Raw genomic sequence first — 22880 nt, forward strand, 5'->3', positions numbered from 1 at the left:
TCAGCTTGAACCCTTCCAGATCCCTCTGCCTGTCCCCTCACATCTACAATAAAACCCTTCTCCTCAGCCATACCATGGAGATGGAGCAGTCATCTCATTTTCATTCACCAGTGTTTCCTCACTATACACCTATTCCTGCCTTTTGGAATGGTTTTATATATATATATTGCCATTATATGCTGGAAGTATGTGATTTGCTTTTTGATTTTACAAATGGTTACAATTAAAAGATTGCCTTGAATCTCAGAAGAGTCTTTGAACTTTTAAACTGTGTTGAGACTGTGAAAAACTACGGAGATTTTTGAAGTTGTGTTAAATGCATTTTACATTATGATATAGCCACGAGGCTATGGGGGCCATGGAGGGGAATATGGTGGTTTGAATGAGAATGACTTCCATAGGCTCATATGTTTGGGTGCTTGGTCCCCAGTCCGTGAACTATTTGAGAAAGATTAGGAAATGTGGCCTTGTTGGAAGAGGTGTGACACTAGGGTGGAATTGAAGGTTTCAAACGCCCATGACATCTTTCTCTCTCCTCCCCCCCTCTCTCTGCCTTGTGCTTGTGCATTGGGTGTAAACTCTCAGCTGCTGCTCCAGCTCCTCGCCTGCCTGCTGCTGCTGTGCTCTCTGACCTGATGGTCATGGACTCACACTCTGGATCTTTGATTCCCCCAAATTAAACGCTTTCTCTTATAAGTTGCCTTGCTCATGTTATTTTATCATAGCAATAGAAAAATAACAGACAAATCTCAGTATAAGACCTGAAACTCTGACCTGTTAAAATGAAAAGCAGAGAAAGTGCCACAGGGTACAGGTGGGGGCCTTTACTTTCTTGAAAGAATAGCTCAGGAAAGATTACCAACTATGGATGAATGAATGGCACTTCATGAAGTTAAAAAGCTCCACACACCGAAGGAAACAGTTGAATGACAGCCTCCAGAACGGCACAAAATCCTTGCTAACTACAAATGTGACAGAGGATTAATACACAAAAAAACTGAAAAATCACTAAATAAAAAGAAATCAAACCTAATCAATAAATGGTCTAAGGTAATGAACAGACTGTTCTCAAAAGACAAAGTACTAATGGCCAATGCACATATGAAAAATGTTCAATCTCACTGACCAACAGAAAAATGTACTGTGGAATTACACTGAAATTCCATGTCACCCCATTCAAAATGGCAATCTTGAGGAAATGAGAGTGGGTGCTGGTGAGGGTGCAGACAAAAGGGAACAGCTGTCCACTGCTGAAAGTGTAAGCCAGTCTAGTCACAATGGAAGCCAATATGCAGCTCCCTCCAGAACTGGAAAGCAGCTCTACCTCTCCTTGGTAGTCACCTAAAGACTCAAGTCAACACATTATAGAGACATGTCTACAGAAATGTTTACTGCAGCAATCCCAACAAAGGCTATGGAGCCAGTTTAGGTATCCACTCACACAGGGATGGGCAGAGAAAATATGATATACTTATGCAGTAGAGTATTATTCAGTCATAAAGAGTAATAACTATGTAACTATGCCATTTGTAAGACAATGAATGCACTGGAAGATTATTATATTGAGCTAATCAAGTCTTAGACAAATATCACCTGAGTTCTCTTATTTGTGCTTCCTATATTTTCTATAGATTCATAAAATCATCTGTGGATATATTACATTAAAGTAGAAATGAAACTGTCCATGGAAATAAAAGGCACTAAAGAGAGGGGAGCAGTAGAAAAGGGAGGCGTGGAGCCACGAGAGGGTAATACGTTCGAAGTCCACTCTAAGTTTGTGTGAAAATGTCTTTATGAAACCTAGTACCGAGTACAATGAGTCTATGCCAGCTGAGAACAAGGTTTCATAGTTTTACATTTTTCTCTCAGTGCTGTTGGCAATGTCTTTCCCCCAGAGAAACAGGCTGTGCTTGTCATGACCATTCTTTCAGTTCACTTGTTGCTCATTGGTTCCAGATTTCTGTGTGTTTAGTTACGTTTTGTAAGTTTCTTTTCTTTTTATATTTGTCTTGCCTTTTACCAAATATGCACTCACTGTTTTTAAAAATGAGTTGGAAGACAGGAATTGTGGCCCATTCCTGTAATCCAACACCTAGGAGGCAAGAAAGTTGTGACATTAGGTAGATAGTTTCTCATCTTTGTCTGTACTTTAAACTATGTATATGCATGTAATTATTCTATACATATTTTATTACATATAAAATATATATTGTTCATTCATATATATATATATGACACCAGAATAATCTGCTGTTGAAGTAAAGCATGCTATTTGGTAGTGACAATGCTTCACTAACTTTCCTCTGTGAAAATTCTTCTGTTTACATTTTCTGCTTCTTGGATCTACTCCATAGTTCATCTAACATAATTATAATAACCCACCCCAAATCAGCGCTGTAAAGCAGCACTGAACCCAGCACACGCCTTCAGGGCAGCAGAGCCAGGACTGACTAGGTTGGGTTTGACTGGGCTCCCAGCCACATCCGAAGGCATGTCTCCCATCCTTCCTGAGGCATGTCTCCCATCCTTCCTGACCAACTGGCTACCTAGGCATACTCTCCTCATGGCGGTGATAGAAGTACAACATGGCAAGGGAAAATACATGCTTCCCATACAGTCCAGGAATTGGCACAGGTTTTAGGGAATGGGTAGAACATGAACCAGGAAGCCGGGCTCTGCCCAAGATGAAAGCCATGACTCCCCTGCACCCCATGTCCGAGGGCAGGCAGGTGTGAGGATACTGCACGCCGCACGCATAGTCTGGATGGCATGTCTCCAAGCTCTTGTTCTCCTGAGTGCATTGACAGGCATACGCATTGACACGTATGAACATTTTTTCCTTTTTCTTTTTCTTTCTTTTGGTTTTTTGAGACAGGGTTTCTCTGTGAAGCTTTAGAGCCTGTCCTGAAACTCACTCTGTAGCCCAGGCTGGCCTCAAACTCACAGAAATCTACCTGCCTCTGCCTCCCGAGTGCTGGGATTAAACATTTTTAAACAAATGTGTGTCTGTGGGGGAGGGGTCCCCTTTTACCTCTCAGCCTGTGTGTCACCAGAGGGCAAATGGGCAGAAAGGGCAACAGAAAGCTTTGTATGCAGCCCCTGAGCAGGGACGCAGGCCGCCTCGCTGGAGACCACTTTCGGTGAAACAGTTCCACTTTATTCCAGAGTGTAAGGAATATATAGGATTGGGGAGCTGGACGACACACTCCGATTTGCATTAAGTGGTATCATCTAGTTGGATTAGTGGAAGCGTGGCCCTAACAAATTGGCTAGAGCATGTGCCTAATTACCATGTGGGTCATCGGTGGAAGAGCATTTGCAGGAAACTGTGTCCAGGGTCACAGATAAGTTAAGCATCCTGGGCCTAGGGCATCCTCCAAATAAGGATAGGTAGAGAGCAGGAAGCTTTTGCTGGGAGGGTAGGTGTGTGTGTGTGTGTGTGTGTGTGTGTGTGTGTGTGTGTGTGTGTGTAATCCTCCGTGTTGCTGGGCTTAGAAAGAACTGCCAGGCTATGGTAGACTGCAACCTCTGACCTTCCAACACAAAAGTTTCACATAAGCTAGTCTTCCCCTCTGTTCTCTTCAAAGCTTTTTGAGCCCAGGGCTCAGCTGCCTGGACAGGAACAGACCTCTCCAACAGGCTTTTGGCTTTTCCAGGCACCTGGAGGAATCAGGATGTGCAGTCAGAAAGAGGCAGGCCAGGATAAGCACTGTTCTCTTGCCTCTGCAGGGCAGATCACCTGGAACTGCATTAACTCTTTACAGAAATGTGAACACTGAATCTATTTAAAAATAATAATAAAAACATGTTTTAAATCAAAAAAGAAAAATGAAGTGGGGGAAAAACACACACACACAAAAAAAAAAAAACAAATTATAGGTATACAGTTTTGAAGGGAGTGAAATGACTGTGTTAATCTTTTCTTCTAGGGTTCCGTTATTTCTATCTTTTGGCTTGGTTGGCTGAATTGTGTAGAGAAGATCTGAGACGGTCCTCTGTTATAATCCAAGTAAGGTTTTGTAGAGGGACCAGAAATTACTCACCCCTTAAGCAACCCTGAATCTGCTACTGGAAATTTCTCTACCAGCTGTCAAGGCAGAATGTGTCCCCTGAAGACGCTGCCAACCCAAGGCACCCGCCAGCTTCAGCCATCAGTGTTTGGCACTAGGATACCTGGCAGCCACCAAGGCTAAGCAGTCGGAAACCAGGATGTTGCTAAGTTTTTACCTGTGATAGCAAGAGGGGGTGGCTCCCTTCTCCTGGAGGAGGACTAACTACCCCTATTCCACCTTCAGTCTAGAGGCAGGTGCTAAGGATCCACGTATGAGAACCTACTCTCGTCCCAATACTTCCAGCCATCCCCCAGCCTCATGTTGGTGCCACATAAGAAAGTCTTCCCCATATCCCTCTCTAGCCCAGTCAGTGGTCAGATTTTGAGGAGGATCCAACAGGACATGTAATTGTGAGGTCTACTGTCTTGGTTGTACCGGTTTGTGGCTTAGCGTTGTATTCAGATAGCAAACAAAAAAGAAAATAAACATGAAGCTTATTTGTCATCATTAAAAACAAAGCAAAGAAATTAAAATATTTATTGACAGACCAGGAAAAAAAAGAAAATAAATGAAATGAAATGAAGATGAGAGAAAAACATTCTCAGACCAGTAAAAGCTGAAAGAATAATTTTTTACAAGATATATTCTACAGGAAACATGAATGGGAACCTCACTAGCCACACTGGGCAGAGAAGCAGGTAGTCTAGCTGCAGATCTTCGCCTCTCTGAAGATCTTCCCTTCTCTCTGCTCTCCTCCAAATCCAATGGCCCAAGCTCACCCCCAGCTCTGTAGTACACCACCTGCTGAGGCCTCCCCTTCCTCTCTGCCCCCATCTCCAGGGGGTCATGCAGATCTTCCCCTCCAATCTTCCTCTCCAACCATGCCACTGTCCCAGACCATAACTCCAGCAGGCATTCATGGGGACCTGCCAGCTCAGCCTGCCACAGAAGCAAGCAGGCCAGTGAGCAGGTAGACAAGCTTTGGATCCTCACTCTCCCTCCACTCCTCCAGATCCGGTTCTCTAGTCTCATGTCCAGCTCTATAACAGTCACCTGTTGTGGCTTCACCTCACACTCAGCCCCAAACCCAGGGGACTAAGCAGATCCTGGTGAACACCCCGCTTTCCTACCTCCTGTGGGCACCTTAACCACCCACCTCCCTCTGCTTTGTAACCCATCCCCATTCCTGACATCCATAGGTGTCAGCTCCCAATTCCAAGAAAAACATTCTAGTCAGAAGCCCTTGTAGCCATGTTCCAAAACAATTTGGCAGAATCCCAAAACAATTCCCTCCCTGGCAACAAACAGCTACCACATCCTCCTAAGAACCAGAGAAGGAGACACAAACAAAGGTCCGTACCAAGCTCCCACCCTACAAAGGCAAAACAAGATAACAGCATCAAGAGGTTGAATCATGGCAAACCCAGAAGCCAGTGCAAAAACACATTCAATAACAGCCAGAACACGATGTCTCCACTAGAGCCCAGCAACCCTACTAGAGTCGGCCCTCAGAGACGCAACGCAGCTGAAACCCAAGACAAGGACCCTAAAACAGACTTTATGAGAACAAATGAATCAATATCGTAAAGAAATCTATAAAAATACATGCAATCGGTGGAAGGAATCAAATAATTCAAGATCTGAAAGTGGGAATCAAATCAATAAAGAAAACTCCAACTCAGGGGCAACTGGAAAGGCTATATGTAGGAACTCAGACAGGAACTGCAGAGGCAATCCTCACCAACAGAATGCAAGAGATGAGAGAAGCTCTGACCCTACACTACTATTTTTAGCTGAATGTATGTTCACTGATAAACAGTAACCAGTATTGTACCCATGAATATAATGGTTTTGGAAAACAACATGGGAGCTCTTCAGGAAACAGACATAGTCACCAGGAGATCCAGCTATCAGACTCCTGGGTACTGATCCAAAGGACACAGAGCCAGTGTGTCAGAGGTTTGCTCACATGCTCACAGCAGTGCCATTCCCAATAGCCAAGAAATGGGAAGCCCCAAGTGCCTGTCAGCAGGTGAACAGGAGAGACATGGAACAGCCACACAGTGGGAAACTCCTCAGCCGTCTCAACCTCAAGTTACAAAACTAGACACAGTGCTGGATTTGATAGAGGGGACAACTTTTCACAATAAGGAATGACACAGGTCTCCCTGTGTCCAAATATTTCCACATATAGCTTGTGTTGCATCTCATATGGCCAGCTACAGCCACAATGAGACTGCAGGAGAGAGCACACGGCCAGACTCGGGACACCATCACTGGCTACTCCTTCACCTGCGGTAAAAGCCTGTCCTTCCATCAGACACTCTGACTTCCCACAATCCCCAAAGGACACCCAGAGGGTCTTCAGGCTCATGAGTCATGCTACATGGGAGCCTATCTGAATGCAAACACACATAGTGTGACTCCCTTAAAACAGAATCATGCCAGAAGCTGGACATTCTGTCAGCCAGGACAGAGCCAGGCTAATTCAGCCAACAGTTTAAAGCTTTTCATGACTGTCCACTGAACTTGAAAACATTCTGAACCCTGCAGAGAGTCACAGTGACGCCATTGCCACGAGATCCTGGCAATCTCCAGTATTGTGTGTCAGTCATGATTGACATCCACCATCCCTTCACGAGAAACACTGGAGACCTGGTGGTTGAGAGACTGTAGCTCCAGCTCAGGAAAAGAATGCACATCACAAAAAAGAGTCCCACGTCAGACAAGGGCAAACAGAACCAGCTCCCCACACTGCATAACCTGCAGTGCATGGGGAAAGTGTCCTGAAACCTATCTGGGCAGAATGATCATTCCCAAGCACAGTTATTCAGGTGGAATGTCTGCTGAGGGTGGAAAAGCCTGTGCTCCCAGGATTCTCTGCACCTCAGCCTGGGCTCTGTTTGCCAAACATTCTATTGTGATTAATGCATGTGATATATTTATCCACTATTTATCTATATATTTTCATGATGTTCACTCTAAAACTAAGGCCACTGGCCTTGTAGGCAAACACTCAGTTAACTACCCACCACACATCACAAGCTAAAAGATTAATGGTACAGAGAGGTAAGGTAGTAACAAGGTATGGTTACTTTTGGAGCCAGATACAAGGGGCAGAAGATGGCACCCTGCAGGTGAGTGCCAGCAATAAACCATGATGCCTGTGGAGAATCTGAGATGCTGAGACAGAGGGTGAGTTCAGACATCTGAGATGAGGAAGCAGCACTGCCAACTGTGTGCCTCCTCTCAAGGATGCAGTGACCTGAGAAATGACACAAGATGTGTGGAAGTGATTCCCACGGAGGTGTCTCTGTGAAACACTGCCAGCTACTTCCCCAAATCTAAGTCTTTCCAAGGATGCTTGACACAGTTTGGAAGGGATAAGGATGGACCAAGCTGGGAGGTAACTGAGGCCAGGATGCCCTTTGTGATTCTCAGAATGAAGTGAGGTGAGGCCTCTGTGACCTCACAGGCAAATCCCTACCACAGTAACATCAGTGTTCTTTGCCTGAGGGCAACACAGAGTCCACCAAGGAGGGCCGGGATTCGAAGCAGGCCCAAGTGTCTGGGTAAGTTTGGGCTGTTTTCTGGATGGACACTGCCTGAAATTCGTCCCATGAGTGACTCAGTGTGAGGCACTTCTTCTTAGGGGCCTTAAATGAGGAGACTGAAACATAGTGAGGTACTTGAAGTGACTCTGCCTGAGGAGAGTTCATCCTAAGAAGACTAGAAAGAGCAGGGATCAGATGTCTCATAGTAGTGGAACTGGTTCCTCAAGACAACAGGGAGAGAAACCCCTCATCTTACCATGGAGAGAGGCCTTGAAATGAAGCTGCACAGGTGTCTCTGGACCAGGACTTTGTTGCCGGAAGGTTTCTCTGGTCCCACCTGGCCCCACGGCCCCTCAGCCGCTTATAATCATTCATATGATTAATATTATCAATTGTATGACCTATGGCAAGTCTCTTGCTAGCTAGCTCTTATATTTTAACTCAACCCATAACTACTAATCTATGTATCACCACCACATGTTCCATGGCTTTACTGGTCTGCCGACATGTTGCTCCTTGGGCAACAGGCCAGCCTCTTTCCAGACTCTGCCTTTCTCTTTTCTGTCTCTCTCCTTGGATTTCCCATGTGCCTCTAAGCTGCCTTGCCAGAGGCCAAAGCAGCTTGCTTTTTAACCAGTGGAAACAACATATATTCATGGTGTACAGAAAGACATTCCACAGCAGGACTTAGCTTCCAACCTAAGGAAGGAAGGATAAACCATTGCTGATTGCATGCCCACATTAGACCTAGACTCATGGCTTGTCCAGGGAAGATAGGAAAGGCATCTAGGTACTGACATCTGCTTCTCTAATGACTTCAGTCCCTGCAGTAGCAAGGTTTTCATTTGTACTCAGATAGCTGACACAATACAAAAACAAACATCAATGTCACTCTCAGAGGAAACACCATGGAAGCACTCTACACTTTTTCCGTACTAATGTACAAGTTTTCACTTTGTATGTGTGCTCGTGTGTGCTCCCATCTGCAGGTCATATGTATGAAAATGCATAGAGATGACACTGAACGCTGTCACAGATCTTCAGTACCAATGTACACATTGTTATCGAGACAGGGTAATTTTATGTTCAGGCTTTTAATAAGATGATACCTCACCACATGGACAACATCCCATTTTTATGGGACAGAGTGCTCAGCCTGGTGTGGACAAATATGTTGTCCTTCATGACACACTCAGATGCAGAGGAAGAAGCTAGATAAAGGTGTGGTCAGGACTCTGTTACCTCATATAATAGCTCATTGCTATGGTAAAGGCTGTGGTGTTGATGTTAGGGAATTCAGTGTCTACTGAGGTGGACTGGGATTCAGAAAAAAATCCTGGTGGGCAGTGAAGTTTGGACTATGTGGAGAAATACATGCAGGATACGTGGGATGAAGGTCTAATTAAACCTCAGTGTATTATACTGGAAAGTGTGGGACGACAAAGGATGTGAGGCACAATGTCTTTTAGGTGCCCTGTAACAGACCTGTGCTATAGCAGTAGAAATAATTGCAGTAAGTACTGTTGGTGTGTGTACTGAGGAACTTGCCAAGCAAGCATTCAGAGAGATGACACCCACAACTCACCAGAGAATGAAGTCAAGGGATGACCACACCCATATTGTAACACAGACTGGTCCAGCATGAAGCCTATAGTTGTGTCCTGAGCCCTGGTCAACTGCCAGCTGTGGCAGCCCATAGTGTCCAGGGCAAGTAGGAAATGCTTCACAGATTCCTACTGTAGGGGTTCTGAAGGGACTTTGCTTCTTCACCGAGTAATCCTATCTTTTCCACCTATGGGTTGTACCCAGAATGACTGAAGTTAAGGACACAATATGAAACAGAACTAAAGCCATCTTCCTATCTCTGCACACTATCTACATTTAAATTTAAATGGCATGTTGTTTACCATGCATGTCTGGAGAAATTATATATATGACTGGAGCTCAATGCAGTTATTGAGGTATTCCTGATCTAACACAACAGGAATCCTATTAAGAAGCCAAAAGAGCAGTGAAAACAAGCATGTCTGCTGAGTGACATGCCATACTAAACCTCCAGGACAGGACACTATACATGTCAGGAAGAGACACAGCAGGAAGAAAAGGTCTGTGGCAGGGTCCTGTGTTGATGGTCCCTTTCGGGGAGGGGGCCAAGTTGGCACAGAGTCAATGACATAGACTCTGAGAGAATGTCAAAACAACAAGCTCAGTTTATTCAGGAAGAGGCAAGCCTTATATACCCTCCACCCCACCCTGGGGGGGGGTCTGATGAATATGCATCTGCTGGTGTGACATGGCTGCCTCTTTCAGCAACAACCTGTGACTATCCCTCAGGGCCACATGCAGCACATGGAAGGTAGGAAGTGCTTCACTAGGACCTGCTCTTGGGCTTCTCAAGACAAGAACCTTCCTGAAAACAGTCATCTTTACTCAGCTCTTCCCTACTCTGCCATAGACAGTGATGTCACACACTCTCCATATCGATGTTATATACTATACTTTTATTTACGAAACTTGTGTTAATATGTCTGTGGATGAATCTCTGCATACATGTGCATGTGTGAGGGGATCCTGTCTGTTGGTTACTTCTACTATTTTCCACCTGTATTTGTGAGAAAAAGTGACAGCAGCTGAGGCAGAACCAGTACTTGTCTCCTCAGGACTCCTGGTTCCAAACTTCAACAGAAGGAAGCTCTGTTGTTATTTGATTCTCCATTGAGTGACATTCCCAGAAGTCATCAACTGCCATGGCAGGGCCAGGTTGGAAAACTTCATGACATCCTGCTTTCTGGGCAATCCTTAATAGTGGTGAAGGGACAGGTTACTGGCCAAATTTATCAATCAGCTTGATACCCAGGATCCTGCAGATAGCACACTCCCAGTTTTATGATGAGAGAAACTTGCTGATAACCAGAGCATCAGAAATGATAGACCATGAATTACACTTTGCACACTGGGGCTGAGTATGACTCATCCCCACTGGACTTGATCTCCCGAGAGGTGAAGTTCCCTAGAGGAGAAGGAGGACTGGATCTGAGCTTCTTCCCATGAAATGGTCATAAAAGAAGCCTTCAGATACTTCCCATATGTACTAACCCAAAAGACAGCTGTGTTGTTGAAAGGTTTCTCTGGTCCCACCAGGCCCCCACAGTCCCTTGATCTTCTTTATACCTTATTTATACCTTATTTATACCCTTATTTATACAATAATCACTCAGAAGCTTATATTAATTATAACTGCTTGGCCATTAGCTCAGGCTTATTATTGACTAGCTCTTATACTTAAATTAACCCATAATTCTTATCTATGTTTAGCCATGTGGCTTGGTACTCTTTTTCAGTTCTGCCTTGTCATCTTGCTTCCTCTGTATCTGGCTGGTGACTCCTGACTCAGCCCTTCCTCTTCCCAGAATTCTCCTCATCTGCTTGCCCTGCCTATACTTCCTGCCTAGCTACTGGCCAATCAGCATTTTATTTATTAACCAATCAGAGCAACACATATTCACAGCATACAGAATGACATCCCACGGCACAGCTGTGTGTAACAAGAAGGGCTTTCCTAACTGTCTTTCTTCACTACAGATTTCATCGTTCTATCTGTATAATCTATAATTTGTATCATCTTGATGGTGGGGAATAGATGTCTGTGCCTGTGCATGTTTCCCTGAGCACAGGTCAATGACATGCCAGAAAAGAACACCAGTATTTACCTCTGTAACCATCCACATGTCCATTGTTTTGATGGTTTTCTTTTTTCCTTCCTTTCTTCCTTTCTTCCTTCCTTCCTTCCTTCCTTCCTTTCTTTCTTTCTTTCTTTCTTTCTCTTTCTTTCTTTCCGAAATACTGACCAGATACGAACACTAATGTAAAAGCATCTTTTGACCTATAAGAACTCAAAATGATCCAATACAACTGTAAAGAAACTGGTATGTTTACCCTGAGGCCAGACCCAAAGTGATAAGATATGTAGGCATGTCCCAGCAGCTCAATGATAGAGGCCCTGGACAATTCAAGAAAAAGTGTGTGCCTGGGCCAAAACTTGACCCTGAAAGGCCAGGCACAATACAAAAAGTAATGTGGTACTGAGACAATTCCTAACAATGAAGAGGCCCATGCTCAAAATAAGAAGAGATGTGAGCCTGGGCCAATCCCTCACTCTGAAGCGACCTAGGCCAAGAGAGACATGAAGTGGGCCTGGGCCTATCCCTGAAACTGAAGAGGCAAAGATCCCCAGGTCTGATAAAAGATGACATGTGGCCTATTCATAAGCCCAAAGAGGCTCAGGCCCAAACAAGAGAGCATGTGGGCCTGGGCCATTACCTAAACATGAAGAGGGCCAGGCCCAGAGAAGAGATGTGGGCCTAGGCCTGTTTCCTACTCTAAAGGGGCCCAGGCAGAATGAAGAAGAAATGTGGGCATAGGAAATTTCTTTCCCCTGAAGAGGACAGGGTGCAAAGAAGAAGAGATGTGGGCCTGGGCCTAACATTTATCCAGAAGACGCCTGGACCCAAAAAAGAGAGAGGTGAGCTTAAGCCAATCCCTTATCCTGAAGAGGCCTGGGCCCAATGAAGAAGGGATGTGGGCCTGGGTCAGTTTATTCAGCCTAACCCTGAAGAGGCTCACACCAAAAAAAGAAGAGATGTGGGCCTGGGCCTATCCCTTACCCTGAAAAGTCCTGGGCCCAGTGAAAACAAGATATTGGCCTGAGACTTTCTCTTACACTGAAGAGACCTTGGCACAATAGAAAAGTGGTGTGGTCTTGGGCCATTCCCCAACCCTGCATAGCCCAGGCCCAAGGACAAGAGAGTTGTGGGCCTTGGCCTTTCTCTTACCCTGAAGAGGCCCAGGCCCAAAGAAGAAGAAATGTGGACTGGGCCTTCCCCTGACCCTGAGGAGGCCTGGGCCCAAACAAGAAGAGATATGGGCATGGCCTATCCCTAAATGTAAAGAGGCCAGGGCCAAAAGAAGAGATGTGGGCCTGGGCCTCATCCAGATCCTAAAGAGCCCACAAACCAAACAAGAAGAAATGTGGGCCTGGGCCATCCCTAACCCTGAAGTTGTTTAGGCCCAAGAAAGAAAGGACATGGGCCTGAGCCTATCCTTAACACTGAAGATGCTTTGGTCTTAAGAGAAAATGTGGACCTGTGCCTATCCCTAAAACTAGAGTCTCAGGCCAAAAGAAGAAGAGATGTAGGGCTGGGTCATTCACTAATCCTGAAGAGGCCTGGGCCTGAATAAAAGAGAGACATCAACTGGGCCTATCCCTATCCCTGAAGAGGCCTGGACTCAAACATGTAGAGATGTGATCTCGGGCAAATCTCTAGCTCTGAGGAGGCTTGGGCCCAAAGAAAAAAGAGAGATGGTGGGCCTGGGCCTACCCCTAACACTCCAGGATCCAGGGCCCAAAGCAAGAAGAGATGAGGTGTAGGCCTATCCCTGTCCCTGATGAGGCCCAGGCACAAAGAACAAGAGATGTGGGCCTTAGTCTATCTATTCTTGACCTTCAACAAGCATGGGCCCAGAGCATGAAGACATGTGGGAAAATACAGAATAAGAGAGGGCCAGAACAAACCAAAAAGGAGTGTGTCAGGATACATCAGAATTTGAAATATCGAGGTCCCAGAACAAAAAGGGCCCTGGCCCTGGGCTTATTCCCAATACTGAAGATGGCAGGGTCCAAAATGAGACCTGAGAGGGGGTCCAGGCAAATCAGGAAAAGGATTGTGCCTGGGCCAAACCCTGACACTCACGAAGTCCATAACAAAATGCTACTGTACAATTAGCCCAGATTCACTCTCACCCAAAGAACCCTAGCCCCAAACAAAGAAGGCTGCCCATGCCAAAACTAAAGTGAATCAACACTGTGTTTAAACTGTGTACCATGAGGCACTTGGATCCAAGGCCTTACTTTCACTTCTTTTAAAACCAACCAAGACACAATGCAGACACATCTCAGCTGTTCATCCACAATCTTGGACTTGACGACAATACTTCCTAACTGACCACCAATGTAAATGACATCCTGAGTAATAGGTGTGTGGATCAACACACATACTTCATTTGATGCAGATCACATCAACCTGTGAGCAAGGATGACACCATTGCTACCATGTGCCAAGGGCTCACTAAAATGACCTATCAGCATGGACATACCTTACTATAAAGGGTGTCATACTACACCCTGTGGCTGAGATAAGACTTCATCTTGACTTAAACCAATTTCTTTAGGAACAAACAGTCCTCAACTGTAACTCAGGCCACAGCCTGTTTTCCAAGAGTCTTGAACTAACCTGAATTGGGTATTGCGCTGAGTAACTGACATCTGGACAGATTATATATTCCAAGATTCAGATTTTGATGATGACCTAATTTATGGCCAGGTGCAAGGCCATAAACAGACCTCAAAGGAAACTTGGCAGCTTCTTGAACCCCAAGTAGCCTGAGCTCATATCATCTTCAAGGATGTGTGGTCCACACCCTTTCTCTATGCATCCCAGGACAAAAAGCCACCAAAAAAGGAGCCCTAAAGGGACCAAACCTCACCTTAATGATCAAAGCAAATGGACACCCTCAAGAACCATGACCTGATCTGAAGCCAGGCATTTTCTTCATGTCAATTTATTTTGTTGGACAAACCATAGCCTCATTTGTGGCCCAGGACATGACAAGGTCACCAAGACAATTGGAATCATCACCAATGAGTGACATCAGATCATAGACCATGAACTCCAATCGCTAAGGAGTTGATCTGGAAGCTCCTTTTGGCTCCACTCTGGATTGTGGGCGGTACCCATGACTCTGCCAACAAAGACAACATTCCCAAATCCAGTGTGTCAAGGCAACACCATGGATTTCAAGCAGTCTGGACCACATATGAATGTTAAATGACAGGAACAGAGTTGGGATGAGGGTGTATTGGCTGTGCCCAGGAAATCCTCTTTGTCCAGGTCAAGAACAACAGTTTGACCTTGGATCTGACCCAGGACATAAACCACTTCACTAAGGTTCTACACACTGTGACACCATGAGGTGCTTGTCTGAAGAATGGAACAAGGGCAAAGGCCATAAACTGACATTAATTGGGCCCGGCCAGCTTTCTGATTACCAGTTCCCTGGGTCCAGCATAAATTTAAGGGTGTGTGGGCCACACCCTCTCTTCACATGACCCAGTATTTTGCTTACAGTAATGGAGCCAGGATCACAAATCATGGCCTTAAATGGGAGAAGGACCCACTCTCCTTAATGATCAAAAACATAGTCATGCCTTAACATCAAGCATGATTACGTGGCACATGGCCCTCTAGTGACTTCACCCGATTTTTTTTTTTAATCAGGCTTGATTCTGTTCACCAAACATCTTAAAAACATAAATAAGGCTTCCTAAACTGATGGCTGATCCCAAATCAATTGCAGTGTAAACTTGGCTCAATTTTCACCAAGAAGCCTGAGTCAAATTTAAATTCAAGGGTTGTGGTCCACATCCTCTCTTCATCAAATGCAGGAGATACACTCAAGTTAGAGGACTCAGGACCACAAAATATGGCTTTTATTAAATAAGACATACTAGAGAAACAATCTGGGCAGATTTGGCATGATAGGTTTGTGGACTGCACTCAGGAGCCATTGTGTGCCCAGTTGTCTTCAAGAGATCCAGGACAAATGATCTTGTGTGGGTTGGCCAACACCACAGCCTCTGAGGGACCTGGAACCACCACAATGACCAGAGTTGGTAGTCTGGTATGTGACATCACCCTCACAAATGTGCAGGCTGAGGGCCAAATCTTCATGTTCTGACATCTCAGGTTTCTCTGCCTCTCATTGTTGACTTTGGCCCTCAACCTGACCTGATTAGAAACATCAAGTAATACATTGGATTACAATGTGTTATGAACCAGGAGTACAGACACAACTTTAACAAAAATGTGTAATGGAAATCCCGGAACTTCCTCCTCTGAAGGCAAGTTTGTTGGCATGTTCAAAGCCTAGACATGTATTCCTAGACTTCCTTAAACCCTCACAGGAGCCTACCTAGAAGAAGCCAGAATTGTAACCTGATTTCTACAGATCTCACATAATACAGATATAAAATCTTGCAGTCATCAGTCTTATTGTACATGTCTTGCTCTAACATTGTTAATATAGCATTTAATAAATACAAGGTTTATCTACTACCATTGTTTATCCTGAAATGTTTATTATGGCCCTTTCCCTATATTTCTAACACTGAACTGCTTAAGAACAGGCTGTGATGGTTACACAGAAACAGGAAGTATAGATATCTTCAAGTATATGGCACATGTCTGTATGCTCTGACCTCCTCCTGAAGATCAGTACATTTCTGTCCATAGTTTGTATCTTTGCCATTTGTTGGAGTCTCTTAAAAAATAAAATAAAAAAGCTAGTGAAAGGCACCAAGTAGGCAGGAGTCCTCACTTAGTCTTAAAATCACTGGAATAAAATTTCCAATTTGGAGAGACAGCTCCCAACCCCGTCCAGTGAGAAAATCATATTAGCACCAATTTTAGAGAGTTGCTGATGAAGAGCTGAGAGGCAGAGGAGTAAGGGGAAGCTCAGTGTGGATCACAGGGCACCAGGCATCTGGAAATGGTCTTCCAGTGAGACTCCACATGAGGATGAATGGACCCCCACTGTTATTCTATGCATGGTGCCACAACAGAGTCAGGGACAGAGTCATGTCAGCAGAACAGTAAAATGTGCTGTGCTCCTGTTGGGGGAACTAGAGGCTGATGGGTTGCAACTCTGCTCTTGCCCCTGCTGATCCTGGGAAATATGGGTTGCAGATTTGTTGGTGTGCATGTTTTGATCATTGATTTTATCTTCTTCAAAGAAATACCTATCCTTGTTCTTTGATCATATTTAATTAGGTTATTGTTTTGTTTTTTTCATTGTGATAGTTCCTTCCCTATTCCAAATATTGATTTTTTTATCTGATAAACACCTTCTACATATCTTCTGCCATTCCACAAAGGGTGGATTTCACTCTGCTGACTGTCATACTCATACTGGTCCCAGCAAGGGGGAGTGATGACTAGTTTTAACAGATAGCTCCCATCTAGTTGTTGTGGACTCTTTTACTCTGGTAACTATAGCGCCCATCTGTTTTCTCATTTTACACACCTCAATTTATGCCAAGAGAGTTTGTTGGAGACATTTCAAAGGTTGTTCACATACATGTACATAGATAGCTGTGGTACAAATGGAAAAGAACTGTGAGAGACCCTGTTTCCTTTTAGGACTCCTAGAAATGGCTAATGGTACAACCTTGCTCAATTACTTAATTTTCTAAGGTTTATATGTAAAACCAGTGGGTGGCTTCATAATTACAGACTAAATCATTGTTTTTTTAAAAGGAGAATTTGTGAAAGTTTGATGTGGTGTAAAACTACTGGGTAGGCAATTGTGGTCAGGAATTGATTTGTTGATATTGATATGGAAACAAGTCAAAAGGTGAGGGTGTGTCTGTGGGTGTGGATATGTGTGGGTGTCAGTCCACTTATGTAACAATTAAAACATGGCATATTTAATAATATGGCAGTGATAACTAATGTGTAGAAGAATCACAGAATTCAATATTCTACAGCTATCAAATGGTGTGTTCTAAACATATTTAAGAAAGAAAGCCAGACCTGACGATGCAACTCCTCAGAGGTCTGAGGCAGGAGGATTGCAAGTTCAAGCCCTATCTGAGCTACACAGTAAGCTCGCAGCCAGCCCAGGGAATTAGTGAGACTCCATCTCAAAATAAAAAGGGAAGGAGCTTGGTGCATACCTCAGAAGCACAGGGTCTGTTGAGCAAGCAGGAGAGGCCCCAGGCTCTATCTCCAGCACTGCAAAAAAGGGAAGAAAGAAAGAAAATGTCAGTCGATATAATAAAGACCAAAAAGTACAAACAGTATGTCCATATAAGTTTTTATTTGCAATGTGAAGCTGAAATAAATCTGTCCGAAGCAGCCTCCATAACTGAGTAATAAAGCACATACCAAAGCAACCACTGTATATAGAGAACTCTATCCCATCTTATCACATGTTTACAGCTGTGCAGCTTATCCAATCAAGGTTGCTGACTGATCAGGCCATATCCACATAAAGGAAATGCTGACACAATCAGCGAGGTCATTTCTGCATGGCACTTACTTTTCTCCTGCTAAAGCGCTGATATGTAGTGAGGTGGGGCCTTCTGAATGGTCTTTGTCTGGAAAGTTGCCCCATTCAAGAACATTTTCTATTCATTAACTTTGTTCCATTTATCTGGCCTAAGCTTTCCCTTTAACAATAGAAAGCAGCAGAGGACAGACATCAAAATAATAATGATTTTCTCTGGATAATAGGTGATTTTTCTTTTTTCTTTTTACTTATATCTTACAAATTAAATTTTTAAAGCTTACTTAGTTTAAAATAAGCTATAGCATTTTACAGATTTATATTTTAACCAGATAACTTCTAGCAACTATAAGTGGCCATTTGCATACTCTGGTTAGCAGTTTAACTGGGGCATGATGGTGATTTTAGGTTGCAAGGGCTTTTCTAAAAAGGGCTGAGCTGTGAAGCATGAAGGTCCTGCATCACAGAAGCACTGGAGGGACACTCTAAGGTCCTGTGGCAGCTGGCTCCAGAAACAGCAAGTGCAAGTGAGGGCCCATAAAATAATTGTTTTGCTTTGTTTTGTTTGCCTAAATGTCTTGAAATTCTGTTACATGGAAACATCATATCCAGATGTGGTTTTTTAAATTCTTTAGTGTGAGCAACACTCTGCTCCCCTTTAGGCTTTAGCAAGTGGTGTGCAAAAGCAAGCTGGAGAGGAAAGGGTTTATTTGAGCTTACAGTTGTAGTTCCTCGTGAAGCGAAGGCAGGGCAGGAGCTGAAGCAGAGGCCATGGGGGGTGCTGCTTACTGCCTTGTGTGTCATGACTTGCTCAGCCTGCTTTCTTATAGAACCCAGGACCACCTGCCTAGGGGTGGCACCACCTGTAGGGAACTGGACTTCCCCCGCCCCCCCCCCATCAATTGTTAATCAAGAAAAATTTCCCCATAGATTTGCCTGAAGGATATCTGATGGAAACCTTCTCTCAATTGAAGTTCCTCCTCCAAGATAACTCTAGCTTGTTTCAAGTTGACAAAAAAATATAAACCAGGAAACACATACACATGATTGTTTTGACTTCATAAAGCATGTTGTTATAGTTCAAGCTGCATTAAAATACCATAAGTCAAGCAGCTTATAGGCAACGTAAATGTATTTCGAAAGGTCTAAAGGCTGAGAAGTCCATTATTAAAATAGATTGTGTGTCTAGTAAGGGCCTACTCATCATTTTTGTTGATAGTATCTTCTAGCTACATCCTCCTACAATGGAGGAATAGATTGTTCTCTGAGGGGTGTGTGTGTGTGTGTGTGTGTGTGTGTGTGTGTGTGTGTGTGTTTACATGTGTGCATGGGCTATATAAGCCAGAGTTTGATGTTGGATATCTTCCTCTCTCACTCTTGTTTTAGTTAGGGTTTCCTTTGTTGTGGTAAAATACCATGACCAAAAGTAACTTGGGAATAAAGAGTTTATTTCAGTGTACACTTCTATACCATAGTCTGACATTTACGGAAGTCAGGCAGGAACTCAAGGCAGGAACCTGGAGACAGAGACAAGAACTGATGCAGATGCCATGGGGGAACACTGCTTACTGCCTTTCCTCTTGTGGTTTGCTCATTCTTCTATCACCCAGAACTATCAGCCCAGAGGCAGTAGCACCCATAGTGACCTGGGCCCTCCTATATCAATCATCAATCAAGAAAATGCACCACAGACTTGCCCAAAGGCCAATCTGAAGGGGCGATTTTCTTCATTGAGGTTTCCTCTTCCAAATGGCTCTAGCATGTGTCAAACTGACATAAAAGTAGCCAGCGCAGCTCTCAAAGCATTTCCTCTAAAATCAGGAACAAGACTAGGATGCCCACTCTTCCCCCTCCTGTTTAGTGTAGTATTTGAAGTCTTGGCTAGATCAAGTAAGACAAGTAAAGAAGATAAAGGAAATACAAATAGAAAAGGGTGAAGTCAAAGTATCCTTGTGATTCTATACATAAAAGACCTTGTGGTGATTTGAATGAGAATGGACCCCACAGACTCATATATTTGCATGCTTAGTCTCCAGTTGATGAGCTGTTTGGGGAGGATTAGGAGGTGTGACCCTGTTGGAGTAGGTATGCTCCCGTTGGAAGAAGTGTGCCACTGGAGGTAGGCTTTGAGGTTCAAAAGCCTATTTAAGGCAGAGTCTATCTATCCATCTATCTATCCATCTATTTATCTGTCTATCTATCTATCTATCTATCTATCTATCTATCTGTCTATCTCTGTCTATCTATCTATCTATCTATCTATCTATCTATCTATCTATCTATCTATCTATCTATCTATCTATGTGTCTGTCTATCCATCTATTAATCTGTTTATCTCTGTCTGCTGTCTACAGGTCAGGATGTAAATCTCTCAGCTATTTCTCTAGCACTATGCCTGCCTTCATGCTACCAAATTCCCCACCATGATGATAATGGACTAAATCGTTGAAATTGCAAACAAGCCTCCAATTAAATGCTTTCTTCTGTAAGAGTTGCCTTGATCGTGGTGTCTCTTCACAGTAATAGAACAGTAATGAAGACGAACTCTAAAGACAGAAAACTTCTATAGCAGATAAATATATTCAGCAAAGTAGCAGAATCAGTAGCTTCACCATATGCAAACACCAAAACACACAGAGAAAGAAATCGTAAACAATACCATTTTCAATAGTCTCAAAGATACATTGGAATAAATTCTTTATTAATGACTGATGTGATAGGGTACACACCACTGTGAAAATTTTACACATTGAAAACTTAAAAACACTGAACAAAGAAATTGAAAAAGATTTCCAGAAGATGGAAAGTTCCCATGCTGAATTATTATTGTGAAAATGGCCATTCAATCAAAGCAACCTATAGATTCAACACAATCTCTAACAAAATAGTCCATAACAGATATCAAATACACAATTTAGAAATAAAAACATTACTTTTACTGTCAATATCATATAGTTAAATGACTTTTACATAGCATGTTTATTGCAAGGTTTGTTTTTTTTTTAATCTATAGATACCCTGTACATGGTATTTAATCAGGATTTGCCTGTGGAGTCAGATCCCAATCCACCAACACTTTCCCATTAAATGTTTTGGGAAATTAATCTGATAAATGATTTACTCTTAAACTATCTCTCACCTTCAGAAAGTGATTTCATTAAATCAAAACTTATTTCTGCCTTAATTCTACTTATGGTGACAGTGTTCTCTAGCATTTTGCAAGGATTAGATGATTATGTGATTCTGTATTATTCCTACAAAAATCCCACAACTCATTAAATTTAGCTTCGTATTTTAAACCTAAACTCAAATGACACTTTTTCATAGTGATAGGGTGGAATTAGTTTTTTCACAAAGCCAAGTCAAGGCTTTAATTAATTGAGACAATTCTAGAAGAATAAAATTCTGGAAGGATATTTCATTTGTTTGTGCAATATATACTAGAATGGCTGAAGGCATATAATTTAAACTTGAATGTACCGTATCAACATTTTCTCCAATGTTTCTGCAATAAAGCAGTCTTTCATTGATAGTGGGAATAGATTTTCATAGTGTGTTCCAACCATTCAAAGTTCAAGCTACTACCAGTGTGTGATGATCTCAGAGTTGGGAATTAATATCCAATAGCACATGGTGCCATAGTCCAAATAGAGCAAAACTGTTCTCTATTATGCTGTGAGTACCTTGGTTTCCATTAAGTCACAAATTTTAACTTGCAGAGCTCCAGACCTTGACCCCAACATTGCCATGAATCCCATCACTTTCCTATCTACTTGACTGTGGGTGCTCTGGTGCTTTACACCTGTGACAATTGATATATCAAACTCTTGATTCAGGTAAAACAGATGGAATATCAAACACTGCTCATGTTTCTTGAGTAAATTCTTATTCTGACTGCCCATTCCAACCAGAATGCATCCAGTTAATAAGGAGCCATCCAGTATGTTTAAGGAAGAATATTAAGATAAAAATCAAGTGGTGTTTGCCAAAGTTGACTGTGGTCAGCACCCTGATGTAGCTTGGAGATACAGGGTGCTGCCTCAAGCTGTTTTTAAATGAAATGATGAAAGAGAATGCCTAGCCGGAAAGCAGTGAAAGCTCCAGCAGTTCATGTCAAGGAACAGAAAAGAGAACTTTAAGAACTTTAGAAATTTTAGAAGACACCTCTGCTCTCAGTCAAGGTAAGGGAAACTGTCGGAGACTTTGAGCAAAAGCATTCAGACAATTACAGACGTTTAGAAAGGGTGGCCACGAGGCCTTCCTTTCTGTATTTGGAGGTATTTCAAAACCAGAAGGATACAGTACAGACAACATAATGTACAAACCATCAGGGCGTTCTGTTGCAGATGAGATGTATGCAGGATCTCTGACAAATTTTGACCTACATAACAACTGGATCCAAGATGAATGTGTCCTCCTCATCTGAGAAATAACATCTGAAAACAGAGAGCAATTGAAGGGGCTACCTTTTCACAGGTTCTTCCTCTTCCCCCTTGAAATTAGGTACAAAAAGTTTAGAAATATTTCATACTGAAGTAGCCCAGCAGCTAATAAGTGGGAAGAATCACAATAAACTTTTCACATGAAAACTGTGACAAATTTGGACATCCTCTTCTGCATTTACAGAAACTCATTGCATTGCTTTGTCATGGCCAATGACAGCATTGGGCATATGTGTGTTTTGGGAGCCTTTAAAGTGGTTTTAATTCCTGGAAATCTCAGGTAACCTGAATGGCTTACATTCTGGGGAATTGCACAGAGGAATCCATCATGCACCTGACCCCACTGATACAACTCCAGGAGAGCGAGACCCAGGTGGAGCAAGGAGCCTTTCAGAAAGCTCCTTCCAAAAATGAACACTCAGCAAATACAGCGCAGCTTATTGAGAGAACAAGATGAGCTTTAAGAACTTGAAAAACAAATTGAATTCAAGCCTTTCAAACAGCAACAATGGTTTATATGATAGAAATGGTTAATCTATATTGTCATAATTCCATGCATATCTTTACTTGAATAAACTAACAGAAGGCTGGGGTTTTAAAAATTAACTTATGATACTGATCCGACTTAACCACAAGCTGGCAAAATCCCTGAGATTTGGCTCCCAGCAGCCAGTGGGAGCCAGATCACCTCCACGGCAATGCCCAGCACG

At 43.2% G+C, this 22880-nt stretch overlaps 1 pseudogene; it reads left to right on the forward strand.

The window, feature by feature from the left end:
- The first annotated feature begins 6282 nt into the window (after positions 1–6282).
- On the forward strand, positions 6283–22776 carry LOC143272118 (endoplasmic reticulum resident protein 44 pseudogene; annotated as a pseudogene).
- Positions 22777–22880: the final 104 nt, after the last annotated feature.

This window comes from Peromyscus maniculatus, chromosome 3 (genome assembly GCF_049852395.1).
Source record: "Peromyscus maniculatus bairdii isolate BWxNUB_F1_BW_parent chromosome 3, HU_Pman_BW_mat_3.1, whole genome shotgun sequence".
Classification (NCBI taxonomy): Eukaryota; Metazoa; Chordata; class Mammalia; order Rodentia; family Cricetidae; genus Peromyscus; species Peromyscus maniculatus.